We start from the raw sequence: 10,779 nt of genomic DNA, 5'->3' as shown, positions 1-10,779 counted from the left end.
TCTGAAGGTAAGGAACAACTTGTTCCGAATCCTGCCTACACCCCTTGGTTAATCCAAGACCAGCAGATTGTAGCCTATCTGCTGAGAAACCTCTCCAAAGAAATCCTTGTGCAAGTCGCCTCGATGGATACATCTCGTGCGATCTGGACAGCACTCTCCACCATGTTTGCCTCCCAATCCAAATCCCGTGCAAACAATCTCAGAATCTCCCTAACCGATGCCCACAAAGGCTCTCAATCTGCCGCCGATTACTTTGGCTATATGAGATCGCTTTCAGATGAACTTGCAGCTGCAGGGAGGGGCATCGGAGAAGAAGAGCTGCTCTCCTTCATCATTGCAGGGCTGGATATGGACTATTAGCCCATCATATTTGCCCTCGACGTCCGCACCAACCCTGTCTCCGTCGACGAGCTGTTTGCCATGGTGGCGAACTTCGACCAGCGTGTCGAGCTCTTCCACGGCTCTGGAGCAGGAGGCTTCAAATCCTCAGCCAACATGGCTGCAAGAAATCGCGGCGGCGGCGGCAAGGGCAACAACTGTGGCTCGCCCAAACCCACCAATGGTGGTGGTGGCGGGTATCACGGTGGTGGCAGCAACAACAATGGCGGCGGCGGCAACGCCAACAACAACTACAACCATGGTGGCGGCGGTCCCTTCTACAACAACAGCAACAACCATGGACGTCCCTTCTACAACAACAATCAGGGGCGTCAGCGTGGGTACAATGGTGGCTACGGTGGCAACTATGGTGGCGGCAACAATTTTCAAGGGTATGATGAGTATGAGGGAAAATGTCAAATCTGTAAAAAAACTAACCACATAGCAAAAGATTGTCGCTGGCGCTATGAAGAAAAGAAGAAGAAAGTTGCAGCAGCCGCAAACACGTCCTATGGAGTGGACACAAATTGGTATGCAGATACGGGCGCCACCGAGCATATCACCCCGGACATGGAAAGGATGACCATGCAAGAGAAGTATCATGGCCATGATCAAATCAACTTCGCAGCAAATGGTCCAGGTATGATGATAAGTCACATTGGTCAATCTATTATTAAAACCCCTCATCGTGATATTCGTCTCAACGATGTTCTACTTGTTCCTCATGCATCAAAACATCTTGCCTCAGTCCATGGAATTACTCTTGACAATGGTGTCTTCATTGAGTTTCATCCGTTTTTCTTTTTGATAAAGCATCAAGCCACGAGGAGGGTTCTCTATCGCGGTAGATGCGTGGACGGTCTCTATCCACTAGTTCCTACACTTTGCAAGTTCAATAAAAGAGCCTTCGGAGCCATTAGAGTCTCTTTAGAAAGGTGGCATAATCGCCTAGGTCACCCTTCATTTTCAATTGTTTCTCAAATTTTTAGTAAGAATAATCTCCCGTTTGTTGGTGAGCATAATTGTGAAACTATTTGTGACTCTTGTCAAAGAGCAAAAAGTCATCAGTTGCCATATCCTGTTTCAACAAATGTGTCTGTTAAACCATTGCAATTAATCTTTTCTGATGTATGGGGGCCAGCTCCTTCCTCTGTTGGTAGACACACTTACTATGTGAGCTTCATCGATGACTACAGTAAATATACTTGGATCTATCTCCTTAAAAAGCGGATGTGTTCCAAGTTTTTCTTAATTTTCAAGCTCTTGTTGAAAGAAAATTCGACTGCAAAATCATAGCCATGCAATCAGACTGGGGGGGTGAGTATGAGAAACTCAACTCTTTCTTTCAGAAGATAGGAATTTCCCACCATGTCTCATGCCCTCACGCACACCAACAAAACGGGTCCGCTGAACGCAAGCATCGCCACATCGTTGATGTTGGTCTCTCACTTCTTGCCGCTGCATCTATGCCACTAAAATTCTGGGATGAAGCCTTCCTAACCGCAGTTCATCTCATCAATATCTTACCAAGTCGTGTCATCAACAATGAAACCCCACAGAACGTCTTCTTCATGCCAAACCAGACTATGCTCCTCTTCGTGTTTTTGGTTGCGCGTGTTGGCCAAACCTACGACCTTACAATAACCGCAAGCTAATGTTCCGCTCCAAGCAATGCGTTTTTATTGGCTACAGCGCCCAGCACAAAGGAGTGAAGTGCCTTGATGTTACTACTGGCCGTGTCTATATCTCAAGAGATGTTGTCTTTGATGAGACCAAATTTCCATTCGAAAGTCTTCATCCCAATGCCGGTGCTCTCCTTCATCAAGAGATACTTCTCTTACCTCCATCCCTTACTGGTATTGATCACGAGGGTACAAATAATAGTTCTGACTCTTTTGTGACTAATCATCATATTATGCCAAAGTCTATTGCTGCAGGAACAATTAATGATGAGCAAAACAGAGTGCAAAACACTACAACGACGGGTCATTTTATGTGTTCCCCTCCAGGAAACCACGCGCCACGAGGTGGATCTTTCTTGGGATCTGTTCCGCTGCAGACGGCAGCTCAATCCACCTCGGGATCGGCTCCTGGCATGTGCTTGGCCGGTGAAAGCGACCGGGCAGTCGCGCCGCACCAATCCCCCGGGTGGGTGCGTGCGCCTGTCCCACCCGGCCCTGCGCCTGCCTCCCCAGGGCCCGCCACATCGTCTGCGCTGGGGCCCGCCACGTCGTCTGCACCCACCGCATCGCCTGCGCCCGACATTGCCTCGCCTGTACCCGACACTGCCTCGCCTGCACGTGTCTCGGGATCGGGTGCTGCCTCGCCTGTGCGGTTCCTGACCGCCTCAGGATCGGGCGTGGAATCTCCTGGCGCGGATGCTGTGGGGGAAACGGCGGCTGACTCCTCCACGCCAGGAACTTCTGCAACGGATCAGCCTGCAGCATCTCCTGTGGGACCCCGCACACGTCTACAAAAGGGATTTTCTACATGAGTTAATTATAAAAATTTCTCCAAGTATGGATTATCCTGTATGACAGGAGAACCTAAAACTCTAATGGATGCCCTTGGTGATGATAGGTGGAAGGTGGCTATGAATGATGAATTTATGGCTTTGCAGAAAAACAAGACGTGGCACTATTGGGGAAGGTAGCAGAAATTCAAAATTTTCCTACGTATCACCAAGATCTATCTATGGAGAAACCAGCAACGAGGGGAAGAAGAGTGCATCTACATACCCTTGTAGATCGCTAAGCGGAAGCGTTCAAGTGAACGAGGTTGATGAAGTCGTACTCGTTGTGATTCAAATCACCGATGATCAAGTGCTGAACGCACGGCACCTCCGCGTTCAACACACGCACAGCCCGGTGACGTCTCCCACGCCTTGATCCAGCAAGGAGAGAGGGAGAGGTTGAGGAAGACTCCATCCAACAGCAGCACAACGACGTGGTGGTGATGGAGGAGCGTGGCAATCCAGCAGGGCTTCGCCAAGCACCACGGGAGAGGAGGAGGAGGAGAGGCAGGGCTGCACCAACAAGAGGAGAAGTTCTCATGTGTTATGGGCAGCCCCAGGCCTCTATTTATATAGGGGAGAAGGGGGCTGCGCCCCCTTTAGGGTTTCCCACCCCAAGGGGTGCGGCCAGCCCTAGATGGGACTTGGGGAGGCGGCCAAGAGGGGGAGAGAGGGGAGGCGCCCACTAGGTGGGCCTTAAGGCCCATCTGGACTAGGGTTTGCCCCCTCCCACTCTCCCTTGCGCCTTGGCCCCCTTGTGGGGGGCGCACCAGCCCTCCTAGGGGCTGGTCCCCTCCCACACTTGGCCCACACAACCTTCTGGGGCAGGTTGCCCCACTTGGTGGACCCCCGGGACCCTCCCGGTGGTCCCGGTACATTACCGATATCGCCCGAAACTTTTCCGGTGACCAAAACAGGACTTCCCATATATAAATCTTTACCTCGGACCATTCCGGAACTCCTCGTGACGTCCGGGATCTCATCCGGGACTCCGAACAACATTCGGTAACCACATACAAGCTTCCTTTATAACCCTAGCATCACCGAACCTTAAGTGTGTAGACCCTACGGGTTCGGGAGACATGTAGACATGACCGAGACGTTCTCCGGTCAATAACCAACAGCGGGATCTGGATACCCATGATGGCTCCCACATGTTCCACGATGATCTCATCGGATGAACCACGATGTCAAGGACTTAATCAATCCCGTATTCAATTCCCTTTGTCTATCGGTATGTTACTTGCCCGAGATTCGATCGTCGGTATCCAATACCTTGTTCAATCTCGTTACCGGCAAGTCTCTTTACTCGTTCCGTAACACATCATCCCGTGATCAACTCCTTGGTCACATTGCGCATATGATGATGTCCTACCGAGTGGGCCCAGAGATACCTCTCCGTTTACACGGAGTGACAAATCCCAGTCTCGATCCGCATAAAACAATAGATACTTTCGGAGATACCTGTAGTGCACCTTTATAGTCACCCAGTTACGTTGTGACGTTTGATACACCCAAAGCACTCCTACGGTATCCAGGAGTTACACGCTCTCATGGTCGAAGGAAGAGATACTTGACATTGGCAAAGCTCTAGCAAACGAACTACACGATCTTTGTGCTAGGCTTAGGATTGGGTCTTGTCCATCACATCATTCTCCTAATGATGTGATCCCGTTATCAACGACATCCAATGTCCATAGCCAGGAAACCATGACTATCTGTTGATCACAACGAGCTAGTCAACTAGAGGCTCACTAGGGACATATTGTGGTCTATGTATTCACACGTGTATTACGATTTCCGGATAATACAGTTATAGCATGAATAAAAGACAATTATCATGAACAAGGAAATATAATAATAACACTTTTATTATTGCCTCTAGGGCATATTTCCAACAGTCTCCCACTTGCACTAGAGTCAATAATCTAGTTCACATCACCATGTGATTAACACTAACAGGTCACATCACCATATGACCAACATCCAAAGAGTTTTGGGTTTGATCATGTTGCTTGTGAGAGAGGTTTTAGTCAATGGGTCTCAACCTTTCAGATCCGTGTGTGCTTTACAAATCTCTATGTCATCTCCTAGATGTAGCTACCACGTTCTATTTGGAACCATTCCAAATAACTGTTCCACTTGGAGCTATTCTAAATTGTTGCCCCATTGTACGTATCCGGTATCTCTACTTAGAGCTATCCAGATAGGTGTTAAGCTTGCATCGTCGTAACTCTTTACGTCGAACTCTTTATCACCTCCATAATCGAGAAAATTCCTTAGTCCACTAGTTACTAAGGATAACTTTGACCGCTGTCCTGTGATCTATTCATGGATCACTCTTGTACCCCTTGACTGACTCATGGCAAGGCACACTTCAGGTGCGGTACACAGCATAGCATACTGAAGAGCCTACGTCTTAAGCATAGGGGACGACCTTCGTCCTTTCTCTCTATTCTGCCGTGGTCGAGCTTTAAGTCTTAACTTCGTACCTTACAACTCAGGCAAGAACTCCTTCTTTGACTGGTCCATCTTGAACACCTTCAAGATCATGTCAAGGTATGTGCTCATTTGAAAGTATTATTAAGCATTTTGATCTATATAGATCTTGATGCTCAATGTTCAAGTAGCTTAATCTAGGTTTTCTATTGAAAAACACCTTTCAAATAACCCTATATGCTTTCTAGAAAATCATTTCTGATCATCAACATGTCAATAACATATACTCATCAGAAATTCTATAGTGCTCCCACTCACTTCTTTGGAAATACAAGTTTCTCATAAACTTTGTATACACCAAAATCTTTGATCATCTCATCAAAGCGCACATTCCAACTCCGAGATGCTTACTCCAGTCCTTAGAAGGATCGCTGGAGCCAGCATACCTTTTAGCATCCTTAGGGTCGACAAAACCTTTCTGATTGTATCGCATACAACCTTTCCTTACGAAAGTTGGTAAGGAAACTCGTTTTGACATCCATCTGCCAGATTTCATAAATGCAGCTTATGCTAACATGATTCCGACGGACTCAAGCATCGCTAGGATGAGAAAATCTCATCGTAGTCAACTCCTTGAACTTGTGAAAAACTTTTCGCCACAATTCGAACTTCATAGACGGTGACATTACCGTCCACGTCCGTCTTCTTCTTAAAGATCCATTTATCTCAATGGCTTGCCGATCATCGAGCAAGTCCACCAAAGTCCATGCTTTGTTCTGATACATGGATCCTATCTCGGATTTCATGGCTCCTAACCATTTGTCGGAATTTGGGCCCACCATCGCTTCTCCATAGCTCGTAGGTTCATTGTTGTCTAGCAACATGACCTTTAAGACAGGATCACCGTACCACTCTGAAGCAGTACGCGTCCTTGTCGTCCTACGAGGTTCGGTAGTGACTTGATCCGAAACTTCATGATCATAAGTTTTCCACTTCAATTGGTGTAGGTGCCACAGGAACAACTTCCTATGCCCTGCTACACACTAGTTGAAGTGACGGTTCAATAACCTCATCAAGTCTCCACCATCCTCGCACTCAACTCTTTCGAGAGAAACCTTTCCTCGAGAAAGGACCCGATTCAAGAAACAATCCTTTATTGCTTTCGGATCTGAGACAGGAGGTATACCCAACTGTTTTGGGTGTCCTATGAAGATGTATTTTATCCGCTTTGGGTTCGAGCTTATCAACCTGAAACTTTTTCACATAAGCGTCGCAGCCCCAAACCTTTAAGAAACGACAGCTTAGGTTTCTCTAAACCATAATTCATACGGTGTCATCTCAACGGAATTACGTGGTGCCCTATTTAAAGTGAATGTGGTTGTCTCTAATGCCTAACCCATGGACAATAGTGGTAATTCGATAAGAGACATCATGGTACGCACCATATCCAATAGGGTGCAACTATGATGTTCGGACACACCATCACACTATGGTGTTCCAGGAGGTATTAATTGCAAAACAATTTCCACAATGTCTTAATTGTGTGCCAAAACTCGTAACTCAGATATTCATCTCTATGATCATATCGTAGACATTCTATCCTCTTGTCACGAAGATCTTCTACTTCACTCTGAAATTACTTGAACCATTCAATAATTCAGACTTGTGTTTCATCAAGTAAATATTCTCAACATCTACTCGAATCATCTGTGAAGTAAGAACATAACGATATTCACTGCATGCCTCAGCACTCATTGGACTGCACACATCAAAATGTGTTACTTCCAACAAGTTGCTATCTTGTTCCATCTTACTGAAAACGAGGCTTTTCAATCATCTTGCCCATGTGGTATGATTTGCATATCTCAAGTGATTCAAAATCAAGTGAGTCCAAACGGTCCATCTGCATGGAGTTTCTTTCATGCGTATACACCAATAGACATGGTTTGCATGTCTCAAACTTTTCAAAAATGAGTGAGTCCAAAGATCCATCAACGTGGAGCTTCTTCATGCGTTTTATACCAATATGACTTACATGGCAGTGCCACAAGTAAGTGGTACTATCATTACTATCTTATATCTTTTGGCATGAAAATGTGTATCACTACGATCGAGATTCAATAAACCATTCCTTTAGGTGCAAGACCACTGAAGGTATTATTCACATAAATAGAGTAACCATTATTCTTCTTAAATGAATAACCGTATTGCGATAGACATAATCCAATCATGTCTATGCTCAACGCAAACACCAAATGACAATTATTCAGGTTTAATACTAATCTTGATGGTAGAGGGAGCGTGCGATGTTTGATCACATCAAACTTGGAAACATTTCCAACACATATCGTCAGCTCACCTTTAGCTAGTCTCCGTTTATTCCGTAGCTTTTATTTCGAGTTACTAACACTTAGCAACCGAACCGGTATCTAATACTCTGGTGCTACTAGGAGTACTAGTAAAGTACACATCAACACAATGTATATCCAATATACTTCTATCGACCTTGCCAGCCTTCTCATCTACCAAGTATCTAGGGTAATTCTGCTCCAGTGGCTGTTCCCTTCATTACAGAAGCACTTAGTCTCGGGTTTGGGTTCAACCTTGGGTTTCTTCACTAGAGCAGCAGCTGAATTGCCGTTTCATGAAGTATCCCTTTGTTCTCTTGCCCTTCTTGAAACTAGTGGTTTCACCAACCATCAACAATTGATGCTCCTTTTTTATTTCTACTTTCGCGGTGTCAAACATCGTGAATACCTCAAGGATCATCATATCTATCCCTGATATGTTATAGTTCATCACGAAGCTCTAGCAGCTTGGTGGCAATGACTTTGGAGAACCATCACTATCTCATATGGAAGATCAACTCCCACTCGATTCAAGTGATTGTTGTACTCAGACAATCTGAGCACAAGCTCATCGATCTCCCTTAGTTTGCAGGCTAAGAAAATCGTCGGAGGTCTTATACCTCTTGACATGGGCACGAGCCTGAAATCCCAATTTCAGCCCTCAAAATATCTCATATGTTTCGCGATGTTTCAAAAACATCTTTGGTGCCTCAATTCTAAACCGTTTAACTGAACTATCACGTAGTTATCAAAACGTGTATGTCAGATGTTGGCAACATCCACAGACAACGTTCGAGGTTCAACACACTGAGCAGTGCATTAAGGACATAAGCTATCTACTGTCCGCATAATCGCTACTTTCAACTTTCAACTATATTTTCTCTAGGAACATATCTAAACAGTGGAATTAAAGCGCGAGCTACAACATGATTTGCAAAATCCTTTTGACTATGTTCAGGATAATTAAGTTCATCTTATGAACTCCCACTTAGATAGACATCCCCCTGGTCATCTAAGTGATCACATGATCCGAGTCAACTAGGCCGTGTCCGATCATCACGTGAGACGGACTAGTCATCATCGGTGAACATCTTCATGTTGATCGTATCTACCATACGACTCATGCTCGACCTTTCGGTCTCCGTGTTCCGAGGCCATGTCTACACATGCTAGGCTCGTCAAGTTAACCCTAAGTGTTTTCGCTGTGTAAAACTGTCTTACACCTGTTGTATGTGAACGTAAGAATCCATCACACCCGATCATCACGTGGTGCTTAGAAGCGACGAACTGTAGCAACGGTGCACAGTTAGGGGAGAACACTTCTTGAAATTTTGTAAGGGATCATCTTATTTACTACCGTCGTCCTAAGTAAACAAGATGCATAAACATAATAAACATCACATGCAATTATATAGTTGTGACATGATATGGCCAATATCATATAGCTCCATTGATCTCCATCTTCGAGGCTCCATGATCATCTTGTCACCGGCATGACACCATGATCTCCATCATCATGATCTCCATCATCGTGTCTTCATGAAGTTGTCACGCCAACGACTACTTCTACTTCTATGACTAACGCGTTTAGCAATAAAGTAAAGTAAGTTACATGGCGTTCTTCAATGACACGCAGGTCATACAAAAAATAAAGACAACTCCTATGGCTCCTGCCGGTTGTCATACTCATCGACATGCAAGTCGTGATTCCTATTACAAGAACATGATCAATCTCATACATCACATATCATTCATCACATTCTTCTTGGCCATATCACATCACATAGCATACCCTGCAAAAACAAGTTAGACGTCCTCTAATTGTTGTTTGCATGTTTTACGTGGCTGCTATGGGTTTCTAGCAAGAACGTTTCTTACCTACGCAATACCACAACGTGATATGCCAATTGCTATTTACCCTTCATAAGGACCCTTTTCATCGAATCCGTTCCGACTAAAGTGGGAGAGACTGGCACCCGCTAGCCACCTTATGCACCAAGTGCATGTCAATCGGTGGAACCTGTCTCACGTAAGAGTACGTGTAAGGTCGGTCCGGGCCGCTTCATCCCACAATACCGTCGAAACAAGATTGGACTAGTAACGGTAAGCATATTGAACAAAATCAATGCCCACAACTACTTTGTGTTCTACTCGTGCAAAGAATCTACGCAATAGACCTGGCTCATGATGCCACTGTTGGGGAACGTAGCAGAAATTCAAAATTTTCCTACGTATCACCAAGATCTATCTATGGAGAAACCAGCAACGAGGGGAAGAAGAGTGCATCTACATACCCTTGTAGATCGCTAAGCGGAAGTGTTCAAGTGAACGAGGTTGATGAAGTCGTACTCGTCGTGATTCAAATCACCGATGATCAAGTGCCGAACGCACGGCACCTCCGCGTTCAACACACGTACAACCCAGTGACGTCTCCCACGCCTTGATCCAGCAAGGAGAGAGGGAGAGGTTGAGGAAGACTCCATCCAACAGCAGCACAACGGCGTGGTGGTGATGGAGGAGCGTGGCAATCCAGCAGGGCTTCGCCAAGCACCACGGGAGAGGAGGAGGAGGAGAGGCAGGGCTGCACCAACGAGAGGAGAAGTTCTCATGTGTTATGGGCAGCCCCAGGCCTCTATTTATATAGGGGAGAAGGGGGCTGCGCCCCCTTTAGGGTTTCCCACCCCAAGGGGTGCGACCAGCCCTAGATGGGACTTGGGAGGCGGCCAAGAGGGGGAGAGAGGGGAGGCGCCCACTAGGTGGGCCTTAAGGCCCATCTGGACTAGGGTTTGCCCCCTCCCACTCTCCCTTGCGCCTTGGCCCCCTTGTGGGGGGCGCACCAGCCCTCCTAGGGGCTGGTCCCCTCCCACACTTGGCCCACACAACCTTATGGGGCAGGTGGCCCCACTTGGTGGACCCCCGGGACCCTCCCGGTGGTCCCGGTACATTACCGATATCGCCCGAAACTTTTCCGGTGACCAAAACAGGACTTCTCATATATAAATCTTTACCTCCGGACCATTCCGGAACTCCTCGTGACGTCCGGGATCTCATACGGGACTCCGAAAAATATTCGGTAACCACATACAAGCTTCCTTTATAACC

At 46.4% G+C, this 10,779-nt stretch overlaps 1 pseudogene; it reads left to right on the top strand.

Moving 5' to 3' along the window:
* The first annotated feature begins 300 nt into the window (after window positions 1–300).
* LOC123047853 (uncharacterized) lies at window positions 301–439 on the top strand (annotated as a pseudogene).
* The last annotated feature ends 10,340 nt before the right edge of the window (window positions 440–10,779 follow it).

The sequence above is a fragment of the Triticum aestivum genome, chromosome 2B, assembly GCF_018294505.1.
Source record: "Triticum aestivum cultivar Chinese Spring chromosome 2B, IWGSC CS RefSeq v2.1, whole genome shotgun sequence".
NCBI lineage: Eukaryota > Viridiplantae > Streptophyta > Magnoliopsida > Poales > Poaceae > Triticum > Triticum aestivum.
The sequence above is the reverse complement of the archived record's forward strand: the minus strand, read 5'-3'. Positions and strand labels throughout refer to the sequence as shown.